General features: G+C 41.1%; 1 protein-coding gene across 2 annotated transcripts in view; it reads left to right on the plus strand.

Moving 5' to 3' along the window:
- Positions 1 to 21,614, plus strand: part of APH1B (aph-1 homolog B, gamma-secretase subunit) — a 79,062-nt gene that overhangs the window by 44,543 nt on the left and 12,905 nt on the right. The window contains exon 7 of one of the 2 annotated variants that reach the window (XM_055132152.1): positions 7,271 to 7,639. The exons of the other annotated variant lie outside the window; for it this stretch is intronic. The gene's annotated coding sequence lies outside the window, so the exon portion shown is untranslated. Of the gene's footprint in view, positions 1 to 7,270; positions 7,640 to 21,614 lie in introns of those variants that run through there. 2 annotated transcript variants of the gene reach the window in all.

Raw genomic sequence — 21,614 nt, forward strand, 5'->3', positions numbered from 1 at the left:
TCTGTCACTCCAGTATAGTTTTTATTTTATTCTAGAAAATAATGTGTGTAGATACCTGTGTATGTGAGAATGCATGACTGCACGTGTATGTCTGTGCATGTACATGTGTGTGTGTATCACATCTCTCTACTTCAGCCTTTGGAAAAGAAAGTTCATTGACTCTGTGCTAGGGAACTACAGAGGTCAAAGGTGAGGGCAACGTCCAGGAGCTGAGCTGACTCCTTGACCACTTCACATTTACAATCCTGGTCAGCTCTTTCCCTGAACATGGACCTGGGTCTTGATGTTAGCAGATTGAAGCAGTACTTGTTGGCTTTCCAAAAATCATTGGTCTTTCACGTGCCTCTCATGTCTTTGGTCTGTGAGCCTTCATGGCACTGTTCCATGATTGGAAGAAGCACAGAGAACTATTACAATAATGTACTCCACATCCCTGGAGTTGTGGAGGGGTCCTAACCCTGTTACTGAAGACCCTCTGGCTGATGGAGCCCTGGGACCTTGACTGACCCAGTGCCAGACTTTTGTCTGGTTCCCCTCCCCAAGACAGAGGCCCTGCTCCCTCTCCACAGTTGTTTCATAGTGGGAAGGGGCTCTGGCACAGCCACGGGCTGCCCTTTCAAAGTCCAGGATAACCTGCAGTCACAAAGGCACTGACCTTGTTGTAATGCACTTTTGTGGTAACTTAGTCCAGTAAAGCATGCTGATCCTGGTCTCTGCCTACACATTCTGTAATAAAAGTGTGTTGGAAGATAGAAAATTGGAAACTGGAAAATTCCTCTGCAGAAGCACCACAATGGGGCCCAAGGGAAGTAGGAAGTTATCTGTAAGCCGCAGATAACTGGATCCATAACTGCAGATCCATAACTGTCAGTGTCAGGCTAATACAGAGCTCCTGGTAAGTACCAGATACAATTGTTTGACCTAACACGGGACTCAGCCCATTTTGATGTGAACAAGGCTGAGGCAACAGCTTAATAAAACAGTTGTTCTCCCTCTATCCCTCTGAGTGTCCCATGGTTTCTTTAGGAAGTTTCACTTCACCACAACAGAAGGACAGGGGCAGTGCCAAGGCGTTCTTCCCAGTGCTGTCTGAGCATCCCATGTACCTTCTACATCCTGCCAAGAATCTGAACTGGAGGGCCAAAGGGAACCAAGCACTCTGCTGCTACTAGACTTCTGAGTGCAGTTGAACCCACTGCCAAATATTCACTAGGAGTTGCATGAGCAGTAAAGAAACAAATTCACTCTCATTAAGCAGGGTACTCCCTAAAGGGAGGCAGTCAAGTAGTTGTTCCCTTTTGTGGAAATGCAGCAGGAGTAATGCACTAGGAGTAATTTGAATGGTTCAGACACACATTTACGAACTGCATGCTGAAAGTAGGTGAAAGACCAAACATGATAACTTCTCAGTACCTGTACTGCAAACGATGATGCCCAAAAGGAAAAAGAGAAGAAAAGAGATTTCCACCTAAAGAGACAGACTGAGGATGGGGGTGGGGTGGTGGCGAGAGGGATGCTGGAGATATGGTGGTGGGAAATGTACACCGGTGGAGGGATGGATGATGGAACACTGTATGGCTAAAACCTGGCCATGAACAGCTTTGTAATGATCTCTCAGCAACTCAATAAAAAATAAATGAAAAAATGAACACATTTACTCATTATACATGACCGGTTTGACTTATGTATTTGTGCTTCTATACAGAATGCTTTAGGAACATCACCCACCAGCAGTTCTACTTTATCCTGCTGCTCTATTTCTGCTTAACTTCTTTCATTTAAAGTACAAAACAAATGCACATGACTTTTATGAAGCTTCTGCGAGTAGTTTTAAACCTCTGAACAAGTTGCAAGTATTTGTCTATATTTGTGTGATTTCCTTCAAGTATATCTATGCATATTTGTGATTTTCTTGATGTGTAGCAGCACCAAGACTCACCGCATTCTACCTTATACTGCTCTTACCTATTTCAGTTCATGTGCGGTACATAACAAACGCACAATTTCACTGGGCTGGTAGAAGTTTAACATCAAGACAGCAGTTTTCTCTGAGAAGGAGTGAGCTGGAGCTTAGCCACTGAGGAGTAGAAACAGTTCCTTCAGCTGTGCTAGGGGCCAGACTCTACCTAGTTCCTCCTATAGCTGAGGAACTAGAGTTACTTACACTTCCCATTGGAATCCATTGGAAGAAAACGTCGAAATCCTTTGCAAACACACTTTCATAATCCTCCTGTTTTCTTAGCCACTCTGAAAATAGACATGGTTTATTTTTTAAAATTTTTTAATAGTTTATTTTTAATTAGTGAATCAACGTGAGGGTACAGTTACAGATTTATACATATTTTTGTGCTCATGTTTCCCCCATACAGAGTTCGATAACCCATCCCTTCACCAGTGCCCATTCCCCACCACCAGTAAACCCAGGGTCCCTCCCACCCTCCCCACTCCTGTCTCCCCCCACCCCAAACTGCCACTATGGCAGGGTATTCCCTTTAGTTCTCTCTCTCTGATTAGGTGTTGTGATTTGCAATAAAGGTGTTGAGCGGCCGTTGTGTTCAGTCTCTAGTCTACATTCGGCAAGCGTCACTCCTCCCCCGCATGACCTCCGACCACATTTTACTTGGTGCTCCCTTCTCTGAGTTGCCCAGAATGAGAGATCAGCCTCCAAGCCATGGAGTCAACCTCCTCGTACTTATTTCTACTATTCTTGGGTATTAGACTCCTAGCCTATTATTCTATATTTCACAGATGAGTGCAATCTTTCTATGTCTGTCTCTCTCTTTCTGACTCATTTCACTTAGCATGATAATTTCCATAGACATGGTTTCTTAAATTGTACTAGGAGTCAGTCTTTCCACCTTTTGCCTGTTACAACTGAAGAATTAGGGTCCTTAATCCTTTCACTGGAATCTATTAAAGAGACTTCCATGAATATCTATTGCAAAAACACATTCTTGTAATAGCTGTTTTCTTTCAAAAGGGGAAATCTTGGGGCTAGAGAGTACAGTGGTGGATAAGGTTTGAGCCCTAGCACCTCACATAGCCCCTGAGAACTACAAGAATGGATCCCTGAGCACAGAGCTAGGAATCCTGAGCAACACTGGTATGGCCCCCAAACCAAAAAAACAAACCAAAATCGAACCACAAACAAAACAAAACAAAACAAAAAACCCAAAAGCGAAAAGGAGAAAGCTATAGCTTAGTCACTCTGGCAAAAGAAAATGCTTTTTAAATTGTAGGAACCTGTTAAATTTCTTACTCTCGGGCTGTGTAAACTCCTCTCTGCGGTGCTGTAAACTCCTTCAGTCAGGTTTACACATGAAAGGATGTTCGAGGGCTCTCCAGGTGGCTCTTTCTCGCCACCCACATTTGGTGCTCTCAAACCACTTCCCCCTCGAGACAGCTGTTGCCTTGGATGGACGAAGGAAGAATGAGGGCCAAGCTGGTTGCTGATCAGTTGCTGTAGATTCAATCTCTCCCAGTTGTCTCTAGCCCTCTCTCTAACTCACTCTACAATGCTCTCTGTGACTCCTCTCCAATCTCCCCAGCCACTCTTACTCTCAACTCAGTCTTCTCTCTAACTCGCAACCTTTTCCTCTAACTCTGTCTCTTCTCTCCATCTCTGTCTCTGTCTGTCACCCTCACTTCCCCTAGCTCCTCAAAGCTGCTCTTTTTCTTCTCTTTCCACATCTCCCCAAACGTGCCTCCTCATGGGAAGTGCAATCAAAATTTATTTCCTGTCTTCCCAACCACCTGCAGCCCACAAGGACATTACAGCCCTTAAGGTGTGTGCAACTTGATTAACATCTTTGATTCTCCTTCCTAATATTTACCATTCTGTATGGACACAGTAATAGACATTTTTAAGGTTGTAGGGTGACTTTCCTCTTGCTACAGACTTAGGCTACAGTGCTCAGGCCGGATCAGTAGTTCCTAACCCCCGCAGAGTCCAAATCTAGTTATTACTTTTTGGATCATGACAGAATTTGTTCATGACCATGCTCTTAACTTATAGTTAAGCATTAGGGCACTTTGGCCAGGCCCATTTTGATGCCAGGGTAGCTATCTCACCGCTTGCCCTGGGTCCATCCAGTCACTCATTGGGACCCTGCTTTTGGGGATCTAGGAAGTAAGGGCAACTGAGGCTTAAGTCGAGAGAGCAGATGTCCAGGAAGTAATATGATCTGGAGTCAATCAACTCCCAAACCACAGGCTTGTCTTTTTAACTGTCTTCCTGTATCCATACAAAAAGCAATTGATCTGTAATAGCTAACCATGCAAAGGACATTAGGAGAAGAGAAAGACAATATTTACAAGTCAGCGACTGATCAGGAGACAAAGGTAATTGACAGGTTGGTGGGCAATCAACAAACACAAGCTCTTAGTGGCCAGGGAGGAAGGGCAAATCATATTATCCTACAGGAATCAAATCATCTTTTGCTACCCAAGGCAGATGAACTAGTGTCACTATTAATTCCATTGAAATCCTTTGAAAATTTTACTGAAATTTATTGCAAAGGCACTTATCTATAGCAGCAGTCACTATAGCCACAGTTTTCTCTAAAAAGAATTGAGCTGGTGCTTAACCACTCTGGCGGCAGCATGTTTCTTTGGACTTTACTCAGCCAGAATCACCATCTTCTAACTGATGGCTGACAAACTAATTATTTAGTTATTTCTGCTATTGGAATCCTTTGAACCCCCCCCCCCATTGAAATCCATCACAAGTGCACTTTCCTATATCCCCACTTTTCTCTAAGAAGCAGAGAGCTATAACTTTGCCTCTATTTTTTTTTTCTTTTTGGGTCACACCTGGCGATGCACAGGGGTTATTCTTGGTTCTTCACTCAGGAATTACCCCTGGTGGTGCTCAGGGGACCATATGGGATGCTGGGAATCGAACCCGGGTCAGCCGCAAGGCAAACGCCCTACCCACTGTGCTATCTCTCCAGCCCCTGCCTCTGCTATTTAAACTATTCTAGGAGCCAGAATTTTCACCTTCTGCCTCCTTCAGCAAAAGAACTAAGGTCCCTTAATTTCTTCCATAAAAATTCTTGGCAAACACATTTCCATGTAGCTCCAAGAAGGAGTGAGCTGGAGCTTAGCCACTTTGGTAGAAGATGCAGTTCCTTAAAGTGTACTAGGAGCCACTATTGTCACCTTTTGCCTCCTATGGCTGAGAAACTAAGTCTACTTGTTACTTCAATTGAAGTTAATTTATTGAAATCTTTTTATTGAAACCTTTAATTGAAACCCACCACAAATGCCCTTTTATATATCTGCAGTTTTTTCTAAGAGTTAGGTAGAACTTAGCCATTCTGTCTATAGATGCAGTTCCTTTGAACTGTGTTAGGAGCCACATTCTCAAACATCTGCCTCCTATGGCTGAGGAACTAGCGTCACTTACTTTTTCCACTGGGATTCATTGAAAGAAGTCTTCATTAAAATTCATTGTCAACTCACTTGACAATGAGTTGAAAACTTCAGTTTTCTCTAAGGAGTAAACTGGACCTTAGTGACTAGTGGAATATGCAGTTACTTGAAACGTACTAGGAACCAGGATCTCCAACTTCTGTCTGCTATAGCTGAGGAATTAGGGTTACTTACTCCTTCCATCAAAATCCATTGAAATTTCCATTGAAATCTAGAAAATACATTTCCCTAAAACTGCAGGGTTCTTTTATAATTTCTCTCCTTTCATAGCTGATATTTTTTTCTGTTTTTTTTTTCTTCGTGAATCCAGTTACGGGTTTGTCTATCTTGTTTATCATTTCAAAGTTGGGTTTTGTTTGTTGATCCACCCAGCTACTATACCCTTTTTTGTGGGAGTTCAGTCCACTGATATATAGATTACTGATGGAAGCATTGTCATTTTCTGTGTGGTATTTGGTCTTTTTGGTAATTATCCATTGCTTTTTAATTTTTTTATTTTATAAAGTAGTTCACAATATTTGATTACATTTAATATTCAATCACCAATACTACCACCATTACACTTTTCCACCACCATATTTTGGATGTTTCCATCCCAAACTCCAACCCTACTCTAAAGCTGAACTGAAATAATATATTTTGTATTGTTTGTTATGAAAAACCACTGAAAATGCTACAGAAAAAATTTCCTTAGAGGAAAGAGCATGAAGATTATTGTATTTCACCCAGGGGCCATTAAGCCCTTTTATGAGATCACTAGCATGTTGTTAAATGTTGAGCCTTGTGTGCTTATATATACATATCTGTAAAAAAAATATTTCTCTTTAAGATTGGTTGCCTCCTACTTTGAACCCCATCAGATGTGGCCCGATTCTCTTGGAATATGGGTATGGTGTGTGGTATGAAGTGTCATGTGTTCTGGAAATGCAGAGTTCTGGAATGGGTTCATAGTGGGTGATGCTTGGATTGAGTGTGTGGAGAGTGGCTGTGAGCAAGTTCTGGGGGTTTTCAGCTGCTAGGCTGGGTCCCTTGGGGTGGAGCGGTGTCTCAGCCACGCTTCTCTGGGCTGCCCCCAATGAAACAGCCTGGCGCCGGGTCCAGCAGCATGGTTATGGCGAGTGTCATGTTATGCCCCTTTCCAGGAGAGAACATGTGACTCTGGATGGTGGATGATGATGAGATTATCTGGCGCCAGCCAGAGATGGCTTATGACATGATTGCTGAGTTGCCAGAGACAGCCATTGCTTTTTCAGTTTTTTTTTTATGGGTGGGGGTGTTGTGCCGCCAACAGGTCAACCTGTACCTGCAGGGCAAGTGCATCAGCAGCCTGAGGGTGCCTTCAGGCTTCCTGACACCCCAAAATTGCTCCTGTGCCTTTTGCCAGACCCCAACAACTTGGGACCAAGTTTACCAAGAAATTAAACAGCCAAAAGTTAGGTATGTGGGAGCCACGCCCACAAACCACATCCTGCGCAGCTATACAAAGCTCATTTATTGGCCTTATCTCAGAGACCCGTGCCAGTCGACCAAAACCTTATATTTGGTAGACTGAGGACACCTGTAATGGCGATTAGAGGCCACCCCAAAAGCTTCTGTCCCTCTCAGAAAGCCCGGGAAGCTACCAAGACGGGAAGCTACCGAGACAGGAAGCTACCGAGAGTATCCTGCACGCACGCCAGAGCCTTGCAAGCTACCCATGGCGTATTTGATATGCCAAAAACAGTAATAAAAAGTCTCACAATGGAGATGTTCCTGGTGCCCGCTCGAGAAAATTGATGAACAACGGGATAACTATAGTGCTACAGTGCTATAGTTTTGTTTTTTTTTGCAACTCTAGTGGTGCTCAAGACTTACTCTTGGGGAGGCACCGGCCCCTCCTGCCGCTGCTGAGATGTGACCCCGGGGGCCGCACACGCGTGAATCCAGACCCAGCTGAACCAATTTCATCACGGGCAGCTACTTGCAGAATGTCTCCAGCCTGAGAACTAAGTCGCGACCCCATGCCCGCCCAGGAGGGGAAAGGTATTTCTCTCTCTCGCCTGTCCCTTCCCTGGGATGAAGGGCGTGGGGACCGCCCTATTATGACGGTCGTTTACAAGCTTGCAATGATCCAGATGGGGTTTACAAGCTTGCAATGATCCAATATCCGGAAGAAAGCTCCCTTGACTTAGTTGTTAAAGTACAGAAATCCAAAACGGTAATGAGGTAGCGGCCGTGCGACCTCATTTCTCTTCACAACAGGTCTGACTCTAGTGGGGTGCTCCTAACAATAATGGTGAGGTTTGTGTTGAAATATTGAATGTAACCAAAGTAAATAGAAAGTAAAGTGAAATTTATCAGTTACAAGGCGGGGAGGGGGTGCAGGGGTCGGCGGGATGGGAGGTGTACTGTGGTTTTTTTTTTTTCAGTGGTGGGATATGGGCACTGGTGAAGGGATAGTTGTTTCAGCATTGTATGACTAAGACTTAAGCCTGAAAGCATTGTAATTTTCCATATGTTGATTCAATAAAATAAAATTCTTATTTTAAAAAAAAGACTTACTCTTGGCTCAGTGCTCAGCAAGACTATACAGGATGCAGGGAATTGAACCTGGGTAGGTTGTGTGCCAGGTGAGTGCCTTACATGCTATACTATTACTGTGGTCCAGCTGTTATGTAATGGTATTGGCTGTGGTGTCCAGGTTAAGTGGACATATGCGGTGAGGGGGTGTTTCTGGTTGTTGTGAATCTAGGCACTGTTGAGTGGCATTAGTCATGCAGACCTCAGTGGCCACTCAGAGTCCTGAGCCAGATAGGGCTGAAAGATGCTTGGACTTCAGGTCCCTTTAGGAGCGGAATATGCACTAAGTGTGCCTATTTTTGTGCTAGCAAGGGGTTACACAGGTATTTCTTTGTAGACTGGCTGTGACTGGGGAGGACTTTAGCTTTTGCCTTTATCCTATAGTTTCTGTGTCTTATTCCAGGGCTGCAAATACAGGTTCAGAGCTTGCTGTTTTGTGCATCATCCCACCTAGACTCTGGGGGATGGTGTCATACCTTGGAAGTCTTTTCTGACTCTCTACTTCTTGCACCATGGTGGTGACTCCTTCTACTGTCTCCTTGTCCATTTCTGTTAATTTTTTTTTCATCCAGTTTTCAGGACAGTGTCTATGTCAAAACCAGATTTTGTTTTTCTTTCTAGTTATTCTCTGGGTCTATGACTTGAGAATTTTGGAAAACTCCAAAATAGCTTTATATCTTAAAATTAAGTGTGACAAAAATAATTTTCATGTCATCTTAAAAAGAGAAACAATAGATAATATGCTTGATGATGTTGGCAAGAAAGATACACGAACCATTAAGAGTAATGGACCCAGTGATTCAACAAATACACATGACTGATTAACATAATCAAGTGATAGGTTGGGGAACAAATACTTCTAGAAAGGAATTGGTACTCTTGGTTTCGAAGGAGGTTTAATTGTGATGATTGGGGTTTAGAGAGATAATACAGCGGATGGGGTGCTTGCCTTCCAAGCACCCAACCCCAGTTCAATTCCTGGAATCACATATGGTCCCAAACACCATTGAGAGTAATTATGGAGCATCACTGGAGTGTGGCCATCAAACAAAACAAAGAAAAAATTGATAATGGATTGGACACTCTATTTATTTAATTCTTCAGAATTTCCAGAAGTTGGTTTCAAGAAAATACATAATGGTGTAATAGGTAAAAGTAGATTTAACCACTCATGAAGACTATGTTTTTTCCTATGCATTTATTTGAATTTTCTATCTTAGACACACTTCTTGGCCTTTATTATATGCAGTTTCATGCCTAAATGATCAACTTTGTAAAACTTAAAAACTTTATAAATCTTACTCCAGGCTCTGCACTCAGGCATCACTTCTAACTGGGCTTTAGGATCATATGAGGTGCCAGAAATGAAACCTGGGTCAGTTGTGCGCAAAGCAAGTGCCTTACCCACTGTACTTGTCTCCAGTCTAAAAAGATAGCTTCACTTTCCAAAAAAGAACATGTACTTTGATCAGGGTTGGGCAAACTAACAATATCTGTGATTTGTTCTGTATCAATAACGTGGAAAAATATTGTATATGAACTTTATTATGTTATATTTAATTGTGTAATCTATAGATTTAATATGTAATCTATAGATTTATAATTTAATAAAAATGAAAACATCTGCTATATTAATTTGTGGACTATTTTATGAATGTTGCTTTTATTTCACGTGCATATTAGAAAATGGAAAATCTTATTAAACCACTATTCTGTATTACAAACATATTGGTGTAAGTCAGCATTACTCAATACCCACAGTCTTTATATTTGGGCTCTATAATTATAAATGTGTTGATGAAGAAATTGCTTTTGCATTGCTGTTTCTTTCTTTCTTTTTTTTTTGCATTGCTGTTTCTTTAGCAGAAGAATTTTGTAGTAGTCCTGAACACGACTGTTAGGTAGCAGGAATTTGCCACTAGATGGCATTAGTACCTCTCTTGTCTAAGTTAAGACAGCCACAAGTGTCACTCTGCATAATATTAAATAGCCCCAGTAGCAAAACCACACCCACTTAGTTAAAAACCATTGCTAGATTAACGTTTGGTCATTTATATCTTAAACCTCTCTCATAAGTCTCTCAATGAGAGACGTTACTGGTGCCCGCTTGAACAAATCGATGAGCAACGGGATGACAGTGATCTTAAACCTGCCATTTATTAACCCATTGTTCAGCAAATACTTCGTACTAAACATGTTCCAGTGTCTTTAAAATCTAAATAAGATTTTATGAATGTAAATCTTATGAATGTAAATATTATGGTTTACAATACCATAAAATTCCAGGAGTACAGCCTCGGCTTATACTCCACCAAAGTTTTAATCCCAAACAATATCCAAATGAGCCCCTCATCTACCCATTCCATCCCTTCCCTATTTCTTTTGGCTACAACTGTAAGAATGACTTCTGTAGTAACAACTGTTCAGCTGCAGTATTTATTTTATTTTATTTATTTATTTATTTATTTATTTATTTTTTCTTGGCATTTTTTTTATTTTATTAATTCTTTTATTGTTTCACCATGTGGAAAGTTACAAAGCTTTCAGGTTAAAGTCTCAGTTATACAATGCTCAAACACCCATCCCTTCACCAGTGCACATATTCCACCACCAAGAATCACGATATACCTCCCCCCTTCCCCCCACTCACCAGCCCCCCACCCCGCATGTGTAACTGGTAAATTTCACTTTACTTTCACTTTACTTTGATTACATTCAATATTTAAACAAAAAATTCACTATTACTGATTTGGAGTTTCTCCCCCCTAAAGTCGATCTGCTGAAAAGAAAGCATTTGGTAATTTGTTTTCCATTGCTGAGAATGAAGAGATATGAGGTCAGGAGGCCGCACCAGCAGCATCAGCCTGCAGTACTTATTTTAATGGAGGCATCTAATAAGCCTAATTTGATGAACCCGAAAGTCCTTTACAGTTAATGGTTTATATACGTTAAACCTTTTAAAAAAATTCTTTATTAGAGAATCATTGTAATGTACAGTTAGAAACTTATGAACTTTTGTGTTTGCATTTTACTCATACAGTGATCGTTTACCCATCCCTCCACCAGTGCCCATTCACCTCCACCAATGATCCCAGTATCCCTCTCCCCACCCCCACCCCATCCCCCACCACTCCACCCTGCCTCTGTGCCTTTGTTCTCTCTCCTTTTGGGTGTTGTAATTTGCAATAGAGGTATTGAGTGGCCATCATGTTCAGTCTATAGTCTACTTTCAGCTCACATCTTCCAACCTGAATGGGTCCTCCCGACATCCTCTACTTGGTGTTCCCTTCTCTATCTGAGCTGCCTTTTCCTCCAGCATGTGAGGCCAGTTTCCAAGCTGTGAGGCAGACCTCCTAATCCTTATCTCTACAACTATTGGGTGTTAGTCTCCCACTTGTTATTTTATATTCCACAGATGAGTGCAATCTTTCTATGTCTGTCCCTCTCTTTCTGACTCATTTCACTTAACATGATACTTTCCATGTTGATCCACTTATATACAAATTTCATGACTTCATCTTTTCTAATAGCTTCATAGTATTCCATTGTGTAGATGTACCAAAGTTTCTTTAACAGTGCCCAACTGTCTTTGGGCACTCTGTTTTTTTTCCAGATTTTGGCTATTGTAAATAGTGCTGCAATGAACATACAAATGCAGATGTCATTTCTACTATACCTTTTTCTCTCTCCAGGATATATTCCCAGGACTGGTATTGCTGGGTCAAATGGGAGCTCAATTTCTAATTTTTTGAGAATCATCCGTATTGTTTTCCAAAAGGGCTGAACCAGTCGGCATTCCCACCAGCAGTGAAGGAGAGTCTCTTTCTCCTCACATCCACACCAACAGCGGTTGCTTTTGTTCTTTTGGATGTGGGCCAGTCTCTGTGGTGTGAAATGATATCTCATTGTTGTTTTAATCTGCATCTCCCTGATGATTAGTGACGTAGAGCATTTTCTCATGTGTCTTTTAGCCATTGGAATTTCTTCTTTGAGAAAATTTCTGTTCATTTCCATCCCCCATTTTTGATGGGGTTGGGAGTTTTCTTGTAGAGTTCAACCAGTGCCTTGTATATCCTTGATATCAACCCCTTATCAGATGTGTATTGGGTGAATATCCTTTCCCATTCTGTAGACTGTCTTTGTATTTTGGTCACTGTTTCTTTTGATGTCCAGAAGCTTCTTAGTTTAAAGTAGTCCCATTTGTTTATCTTTGTTTTCACTTGCTTGGCCAGTGGTGTGTTATCTTTGAAAATACCTTTAGCTTCAATGTCGTGGAGGGTTTTGCCAACCTTGTTTTCCATGTACCTTATGGATTCTGGTCTGATGTTGAGATCTTTAATCCACTTTGACCTGACTTTTGTACATGGCATTAAGTAGAGATCTAAGCCCATTTTTTTGCATGTTGCTGTCCAGTTTTGCCAGTACCATTTGTTAAAGAGGCTTTTCTTATTCCAATTCACATTTTTTGTTCTGTTATCAAAGATTCTAGATGATCATATATTTGAGGGTGTGTGTCAGGATATTCAACCCTGTTTCATTGGTCTGTGGCTCTGCTTTTGTTCCAGTACCATGCTGTTTCAACTATTACCACTTTGTAGTATAGATTGAGGTTGGGGAGGATGATTCCTCCCATATTCTTTTTCCTAAGAGTTTCTTTAGCTATTCGTGGGGGCTTATTGTTCCATATGAATTTCATGAATGTTCGCTCCATTTCTTTGAAGAATGCCATGGGTATCCTTATAGGGATTGCATTACAATGCTATGGGTGTATTGCCATTTTGACAATGCTAATTCTCCCAATCCATGAGCAGGGGATATCTTTCCATTTCCTCATGTCCTCTATTATTTCCTGACATAGCGTTTTGTAGTTTTCTTTGTACAAGTCCTTTACTTCCTTAGTTAAGCTGATTACGAGGTACTTGATTTTCTGAGGCACAATTGTGAATGGGATTGCTTTTTTCATGTCACTTTCTTCTCTCTCGTTATTTGCGTATAAGAAAGCCATGGACCTTTGGGTATTGATTTTTATAGCCTGCAACTTTACTATACAAGTCTATTGTTTCTAAGAGTTTCTTGGTAGAGGTTTTAGGGTTCTCTAAATATAGTATCATATCATCTGCAAAAAGTGAGAGCTTGATTTCTTCCTTTCCTACTTGAATGCCCTTAATACCTTTTTCTTGCCTAACTGCTATTGCAAGTACTTCCAGTACTATATTGAACAGAAGTGGAGAGAGTGGGCATCCTTGTCTCGTCCCTGATCTTAGAGGGAAGGCTCGTAGTTTTTCTCCATTGAGAATGATACTTGCCATAGACTTGTAGTAGATGGCTTTGACTATATTGAGGAAAATCCCTTCTATACCCATTTTGGCAAGTTTTCATCATAAGTGGGTGCTGCATCTTCTCAAATGCTTTATCTGCATCTATTTATATGATCATATGGTTCTTATCTTTCCTTTTGTTGATATGATGGATTATGTTTTTTGATTTCTGAATGTTAAGCCATCCTTGCATCCCCAGGATGAATCCCACTTGGTCGTAGTGTATGATCTTTTTGATGAGTTGTTGAATTCTATTTGCTAATATTTAGTTGAGAATCTTTGCATCTGTGTTCAGTAGGGATATTGGCCTGTAGTTCTCTTTATTTGTGGTGTCTTTGTTTGCTTTTGGTATTAGGGAGATATGAGCCTCAGAGAAACTGTTTGGGAGGGTTTCTGTTTCTTCAATTTCCTGGAAAAGCTTGAGAAGAACTGGCAATAGGTCCTCTTTAAATGTTTGGAAGAATTCTCTAGTGAATCCATCTGCACGGAAGAATTCGCTAGTGAATTCATCTGCACCAGGGCTTTTGTTTTTGGGATGACTTTTGGTTACCATTTCAATTTCCTTGATATTAATAGGACTGTTCAGGTACTCCAGGTCTTCTTGATTCAGCCTTGGGAGATTATAGTAAACCAGAAATTTATCCATTTCTTCTAGGTTCTCTTGTTTGGTAGCATACATATTTTCAAAGTAGTCTCTGATGATCTTTTGAATTTTTTGGTTTCTGTTGTGATATTCCCCTTTTCATTTCTGATTCGGTTTATAAGGGGTCTCTCTCTCTTTCTTTGTGAGTTTTGCTAGTGGTTTATCAATCTTATTTATTTTCTCGAAGAACAAGTTCTTGGTTTCATTGATCTTTAGAATTGTCTTCTGGGTTTCCATGTTGTTGATTTCTGCTCTAACTTTTATTATTTCTTTCCTTCTGCTTGGTTTTGACTCCTTTTTTTGGTCCTTTTCTAAAATCTTAAGCTGTGAAGTCAAGTATTTATGTAGGCCCTTTCTTCCTTCCTGAGAAATGCTTGCAGAGCTATAAATTTTCCCCTTAACACGGATTTAGCTGTGTCCTACAGGTTCTGGTAGCTCGTGTCTTCGTTATCATTTGTTTCCAAGTACCTTTTGATTTCTTCCTTGATTTCCTTCCTGACCCACTCATTGTTCAACATCGAGTTGTTTAATTTCCAGGTGTTTGATTTGGTTTTCTGCGTCTTTACATGATTAACTTTTATCTTCAGTGCATCATAGTCTGAAAAGATAGCTGATACAATGTCTATCTTCCTGATTCTGTTGAGGTATGTTGTGTGGCCCAGCACATGTCTATTCTGGAAAATGTTCCATGTGCACTGGAAAAGAATGTGTACTCTTCTTTGGGGGGGATATAATGCCCTGTATAAATCTATTAGCCCTCTCTCTTCTATTTCTTCCTTTTGAAGAAAAGCCAGTATTTCCTCGGTGAGGTTTAATATTCTTGGTCTATCTAGAGTTGATAGGGCAGTGTTGAAGTCTCCAACTACTATTGTGTTGTTCAAAATGTCCTTCTTAAGGTCTGTTAGCAGTTGTTGTAGGTATTTAGCTGGTCCCTCACTGGGTGCATACATGTTTAGGAGTGTGATTTCTTCCTGCTGTACATATCCCTTGATTAATAAAAAATGGCCTTCACTATCCCTTCTAATCTTTTTCAACCTGAAATCTATGTTCTCCGATAGTAGTAATGCCACCCAAGCTTTTTTGAGGGAGTGGTTAGCTTGCAATATTGTTTTCCGTCCTTTGACTTTGAGTCTGTGTTTGTTCTGACTATTCAGATGTGTTTCTTGCAGGCAGCAGAATGTTGGATTCTGTCTTTGAATCTATTTTGCCACTCTGTGTCTCTTAATTGGTGAATTTAGACCATTGACATTGAGAGAGATTATTGTTATTGGATTTTGCGCCATCTTTCTGTAAAGGTTTGTTGTGCTTGTAGGGGTTTTTCTTGTCTTACAGTAGCCCCTTTAGTGCTTCTTTTAGGTTTGGTTTTGAGTCAATGAAGTTCCTGAGCTGTTGTTTATCCACGAAATAGTGTATCATTCCTTTGAGTTTGAATGAGAGTTTAGCCGGATAAAGTATTCTTGGTGAAGCGTTCATTTCATTGAGTTTTTTCACTATATCCCACCACTGCCTTCGTGCTTGGAGGGTTTCCTCTGATAGGTCTGCTGTGAATCTAAGGGGTGCTCCTTTGTATGTGATTTCCTTTTTGACCTTGCTGCTTACCGTATTGTGTCTCTATCTATGACATCCATCATTCTAACTATGATATGTCTTGGAGTTTTTCTGTTAGGGTCTCTTTTAGCTGGCACCCTTCGGGCTCCTTGAATCTGGATGCCTGCATTCTCCAGCTCTCGGAACTTTTCAGCAATAATTTCTTTGACTGTGGCTTTTTCATTGGGGTTGGTTCCCTGTTTTTCTGGTACTCCAATGATTCTAATGTTGTTCCTATTGAGATCATGTCCTAGGACTCTGATTCATCCTAGAGCTATTTTGAGGTCTCTTCCCATTGTTTGTTATTGCCTGTAGGCTGCCTGCACCTCATCTTCAAGCATACTGATTCTGTCTTCCGCTGTAATCATTCTATTGTTGAGAGCACCCACTGAGTTTTTTATTTCATCTACTGAATCCTTCATTTATGACATTTCTTTTTGTAGCTTTTTTTTTTCTGCTCTCATTTCTTCCCGTATTTTCTTGGCTGTCTGTTGTATTGTTTCTGTCAGGTCCTCCTTTAATTTAATGGATACCTTTTTAATCTTTATGTTGAGTTCATTGAACATCTTCAGCACTTCAACTCTGAATTCTTTATCGGAGAGTTCAAGTTTGTAAGAAATGCTTATTGAGGCTTCTGGACTCCTTTCATTGTCCTCTCCTTGTGGTGGAGATTTGCGCTGTTTCTTCATGTTGTTGTGGTATTATGGAAGAGGGACCTTCAAGTTCACTTTCCCTGTTCCCTCTTATTGCAAAAAAGGAATCTGGATGGTATTGGTCAATGGTAGTTACCTTTTTATTTTCCCCTTCTAGAACATGTCCTTCCTCTCAGATGTTTCTCTAATCCTTATGTGAGGACTAAGATGATACTTTTGGAGAATGTGCTTTTCTACTTTGGGCTTTGCACTTTACAATAAATACTGTATTTATTGGTGTTTGGGTGAAATTAGGATAGACTACTGGCTTATTATCTTACTGTTCTTTGGATAGCTAGGATGTTACTCATGCACATAGGTAATAAAGGCTGAGATGTAACAACAGAGTGCTTGGTTCTGGAAAACAACTGAGACCCCAAAAGAGGCCACGTCCACTTTTTCCTAGACCACGCCCCCTGTCGATTAGGCGACGCCCCTTTCCCCACAATAGCACACACCTGGGTGGGAAGAGAGAACAGAGAGAACGGGTGCTTGGGATCAGCGTGCTGGCCACTAGGGCGGCAGTCTGGAGCGGGGGGAAATGGCTGTGGTGCTCTGGGTCCGAGGAACAGGCTGGCTATATATGTTAAAACTTTTTATTGAGTTATCACTGGCTTCCCTCTTGAAGAGCCTGGCAAGCTACCCGTGGTGTATTGGATATGCCAAAAACAGTAACAATAAGTCTCACAATGAGAGACGTTACTGGTGCCCATTCTAACAAATCGATGAGCAATGGGATGACAGTGACAGTGACCGTGATCACTGGCTTACAGTGTTAGAAACTGAAGAATTTAACTTTATACCTTCCTATGTGTGCACTTGCCATTTCCCTTTATCAAGATTTCAATGCTCTCCTCCCACCAAAAGGCTTCTCCCTCTCCCCTCACTTGTTCCATCCCTTCTCTTCCCCTCCAGTAGCCACCATAATTTCCAGTGAGTATTAGTGCCAGTTTATTTGCTTTAGAAAGTATTTTTCTAAATATACATGAAATCACCTGTATTTTATTTTACTCCCTAAGCTATTTTCAACCCAGTCAACAAAGGTACAACATATTTAGACCTTTGTTGGGGCCAGAGCGGTAGTACAATGGGCCAGGTGCTTGCCTGGATTTCCAGTGGTGGATGAGGTTTTTCAAACTTGTAAACGATGTCAGTTCTTTCAGATCTGAGCCTCAGATTAGTTTTTTTTTTTCAGTCTGAGGTTTGTGGCGTTAGAGGGTTAGATCAAAGGTATAAGGGGACTCTACCTGTTGTACTATGTCTCCTAAATTCATTGACACTTTAACTCCAACTGCCTTACTTGGGCAAAAATGGATCCTATGCTTCTTTGAAGGAACATACTAGTGCATTGAAGACTTGTGTGTTGTTTCCAGGTACTTCTAGAAGACTTAATATCTATATCTATTGGTAGATAGATATATGTATGTGTGTGTGTATACAAATGCAAAATTTCATTCTGTATCTACTTTACCAGATTATCTGGAATTAAAGACTATGATTATGGCTTGATGTATTACTTACCTTCAGTGTTTCTTACTTGGCCAGATGTTCTACCACAACACCTGGGCTGCTGCAAGGAGCTGCCCATCACTGATTTTCTCTTCTCCCCTTATTTTCACCCTTTCAAAGCCCAGATCTAATTGATGAAAATATGGAAACAAGACTGATACCAATTACTTTTTAAAAAATTTATTTATTTTTAATTAGTGAATCACCGTGAGGGTACAGTTACAGATTTATACATTTTGTGCTCATATTTCTCTCATACAAAGGTCGAGAACCCATCCCTTCACCAGTGCCCATTCTTCACCACAAATAAACCCAGCATCCCTCCCACCCTCCCCAATCCCATCTCTCCCAACTCCCCCCACCCCACCCTGCCACTGTGGCAGGGTATTCCCTTTTGTTCTCTCTCTCTAAATAGGTGTTGTGGTTTGCAATAAAGGTGTTGAGTGGCCATTATGTTCAGTCTAGTCTACATTCAGCAGGCATCACCCTTCCCCCTCATGGTCTCTGACCACATTTTACTTGGTGTTCCCTTCTCTATCTGAGTTTCCATCTCCCCAGAATGTAAGGCCAGCCTCCAAGCCATGGAGTCAACCTCCTGGTACTTATTTCTACTATTCTTGGGTGTTAGTCTCCTGCTCTGTTATTCTATATTCCACAGATGAGTGCAATCTTTCTATGTCTGTCTCTCTCTTTCTGACTCATTTCACTTAGCATGATACTTTCCATGCTGATCCACTTATATGCAAACTTCATGACCTCATTTTTTCTAACAGCTGCATAGTATTCCATTATATAGATGTACCAAAGTTTCTTCAACCAGTCATTTGTTCTAGGGCACTCAGTTTTTTTCCAGATTCTGGCTATTGTAAACAGTGCTGCGATGAACATATAAGTGCAGATGTCATTTCGACTATACTTTTTTGCTTCTCTGGGATATATTCCCAGCAGTGGTATTGCTGGGTCAAATGGGAGCTCAATTTCTAGTTTTTTGAGAATCGTCCATACTGTTTTCCAAAAGGGCTGAACCAGTCGACATTCCCACCAGCAGTGTAGAAGGGTCCCTTTCTCCCCACATCCTCTCCAACAGTGGTTTCTTTTGTTCTTTTGGATGTGTGCTAGTCTCTGTGGTGTGAGGTGGTATCTCATGGTTGTTTTGATCTGCATCTCTCTGATGACTAATGATATAGAGCACTTTTTCATGTGCCTTTTGGCCATTCGTATCTCTTCCTTGGGAAAGTTTCTGCTCATTTTTTTCGACCCATTTTCTGATGGGGTTGGATGTTTTCTTCTTGTAGAGTTCAACCAGTGCTTTATATACCATTGATATCAACCCCTTATCTGATGGGTATTGTGTAAGTATCCTTTCACATTCTGTAGATTGTCTTTGTATTCTGAGACCAATTACTTTTTAAGAAATAGTCTTAAAATATGTTGACTTTATAATGTATTATGATGATAATAAGCATAAAATCTACTTTCTATGCTCTAATTCTTTGTATCTCTGCTTCTCTTTGACAGCTTTCTCTATTTAAGTAAGTGTCCTAGACTACCATGAACAACATATTTTGCACTCAAAATGTGAGGCAACAACAGATTCTGATAATGAATAAGAGGATAAATAACTCTCTTTTTTGTTTATAAAAATAAATATGTATTAGATTAGTTTCTCCAAATATATATAATTGGAAAACTACAAGGGACAATGGTTTTCAAGCAGTAAAATAAGGTAAGATTTTAAGATCTGATAGAGAATTTAAGGAATAATCCATATGGCTAGTGCTTCATTTGAGACTATTTTTGACACATCAGTTAACAGGAGTTTAAGAACATAATTATTCAATTATGTTGAGCTGACCAAAACTAAATGAAGAACAGGAACAATGTCTAGAAACTAGAAAGAGAGCAAGACAGAGCTAAGACTTGAGTTTGGAGATGATCATGATTTCATGATTGACTTGTATATACAATGGAGGTGAAATGGTGTGAAAGAAACAGAAATGTCAGTAGATGTTGTAATTCTGATTAGACCAGAAGAGACAGGTATGCCAACTGGGAGAAAATAAGTGCACATATTGAATTTTGGTGACACATACTCAAAACCTGCATAACAATAGAATGCACTATCACTGTCACTGTCATCCCATTGTTCGTCGATTTACTTGAGCGGGCACCAGTAACGTCTCTATTACACTCAGCCCTGAGATTTTAGCAGGCTCTCCTTACTCGTATTTCCCAACGATTGGAGGCTCTTTCAGGGTCAGGGAAATGAGACCTGTTGTTACTGTTTTTGGCATATTGAATATGACACGAGTAGCTTGCCAGGCTCTGCTGTGTGGGCGGAATACTCTAGGTAGCTTCCCGGGCTCTCCGAGAGGTTATGTATTTATCTTTTGCTGTATTTAGCATATGAATTCGCCATGGGGAGCTTGCAAGGCTCTTCTGTGTGGGCAATAGACTCTTGGTAGCTCATGAGGTTCTCCAAGAGGGAGAACAAGGCTATTAGATATCGAGCAGCCGCCCAGTCCCAATCTGAGCAGGCATGGAGATCTCAGCCCTGGGTCCTGCACACCTGGGTTCCTCTGCTGGTCTCTTCATGCTTGAGGCTCATCCGAACATGTGGAGAGTAGCCTTGAACATGACTGTGGCTGGATTTCAGAGGTCTTCAACTGCCAAGGCACTGCTTGGGGCGGGGAGGGAAAGGCAACCCGTCCCCCCCAAGGGGCCCTGGTGAAGACAGCCAGGCACGGGGCGGGGGGAACGGGGGGAAGGGAAGTGGCAAGGGACTCTGTGTACTCTCTTCTGGAACCTTGGTTTTATAGTCTCTGGATGTTGGCCATTGCTGGGGGCAGTTTGTGGGTGTGGCTGCCAAGCTACTGGAAAATGGGGGGTCTGGGTGGACAAGGCCCAGTCCCAATCCGAGCAGGCTTGGAGATCTCAGCCCTGGGTCCTGCACACTTAGGTTCCTCTACCGGTCCCTTCATGAGTGAGGCTCATCCTAACATGTGGAGAGTGGACTCCATATGCAATGCACTATAATTTCAACAAAAATAATGTAGGAATATACTTGTGTTTATCAAAACATTTTTAAAACAAATTAACCTAACCTAGCTTTTTTAGCTACACTCCACTTCAGTGTCTAATAAAATCTTTTTTTAGTCAGAGAAACATCTCCCAGACTTGTACTTATGTAATCTGCTTATTTTTAAAGCCAGAAAGCAGACTATTGCATACTTTTCTCAACAAATATCTGATGAAATAATAAGGAATACAATTATTCTAAATTATTCTAAAAGAATTTACAAACCAGTAGGGGGCAGAGGGGAACCATTCTAACAATAGACAATAAACTATTCAGAAAATAAATCCACTATTATGTGAAAACACTTAAATAAGTATCATCACTTGTATCACATGTCATCCCATTGTTCATCGATTTGCTCAAGCGGGTGCTAGTAACGTCTCCATTCATCCCTCTCGTGTGCTAGTGTAGACCAATAGCATCTGCTCACTCCAGGAACATGAGGAGCCTCAAGCCGTTCATTTAGGGTTTTGACAAAGAATTCTGACCATCTCGTAGGTGGGTGGCCACACAGTCAAAAGACGTCCCATGGAATCCAGTCAGTAACTGCTCTAGTCCAGCTGTCGTCTCTGAATCGAATTACGTGTCTGGCCAATCTGATTTTTGACGCCTTGGCAAACGAGACAGTGTCCCTGATTCTTGACCATTGACGGAGGTCAGAACTCCAGATTCCTTCTCTCACTTGAGTGAAACATGATATTCCAAGAATAGCTCTTTCGATTCCTCTTTGGGATACCCAAAGTGTTCTCATCCTGCTTTCGTAGGGCCCAGTTCTCTGAAGGGTATGTTAGTGC

Source organism: Sorex araneus, chromosome 1, assembly GCF_027595985.1.
Source record: "Sorex araneus isolate mSorAra2 chromosome 1, mSorAra2.pri, whole genome shotgun sequence".
NCBI lineage: Eukaryota > Metazoa > Chordata > Mammalia > Eulipotyphla > Soricidae > Sorex > Sorex araneus.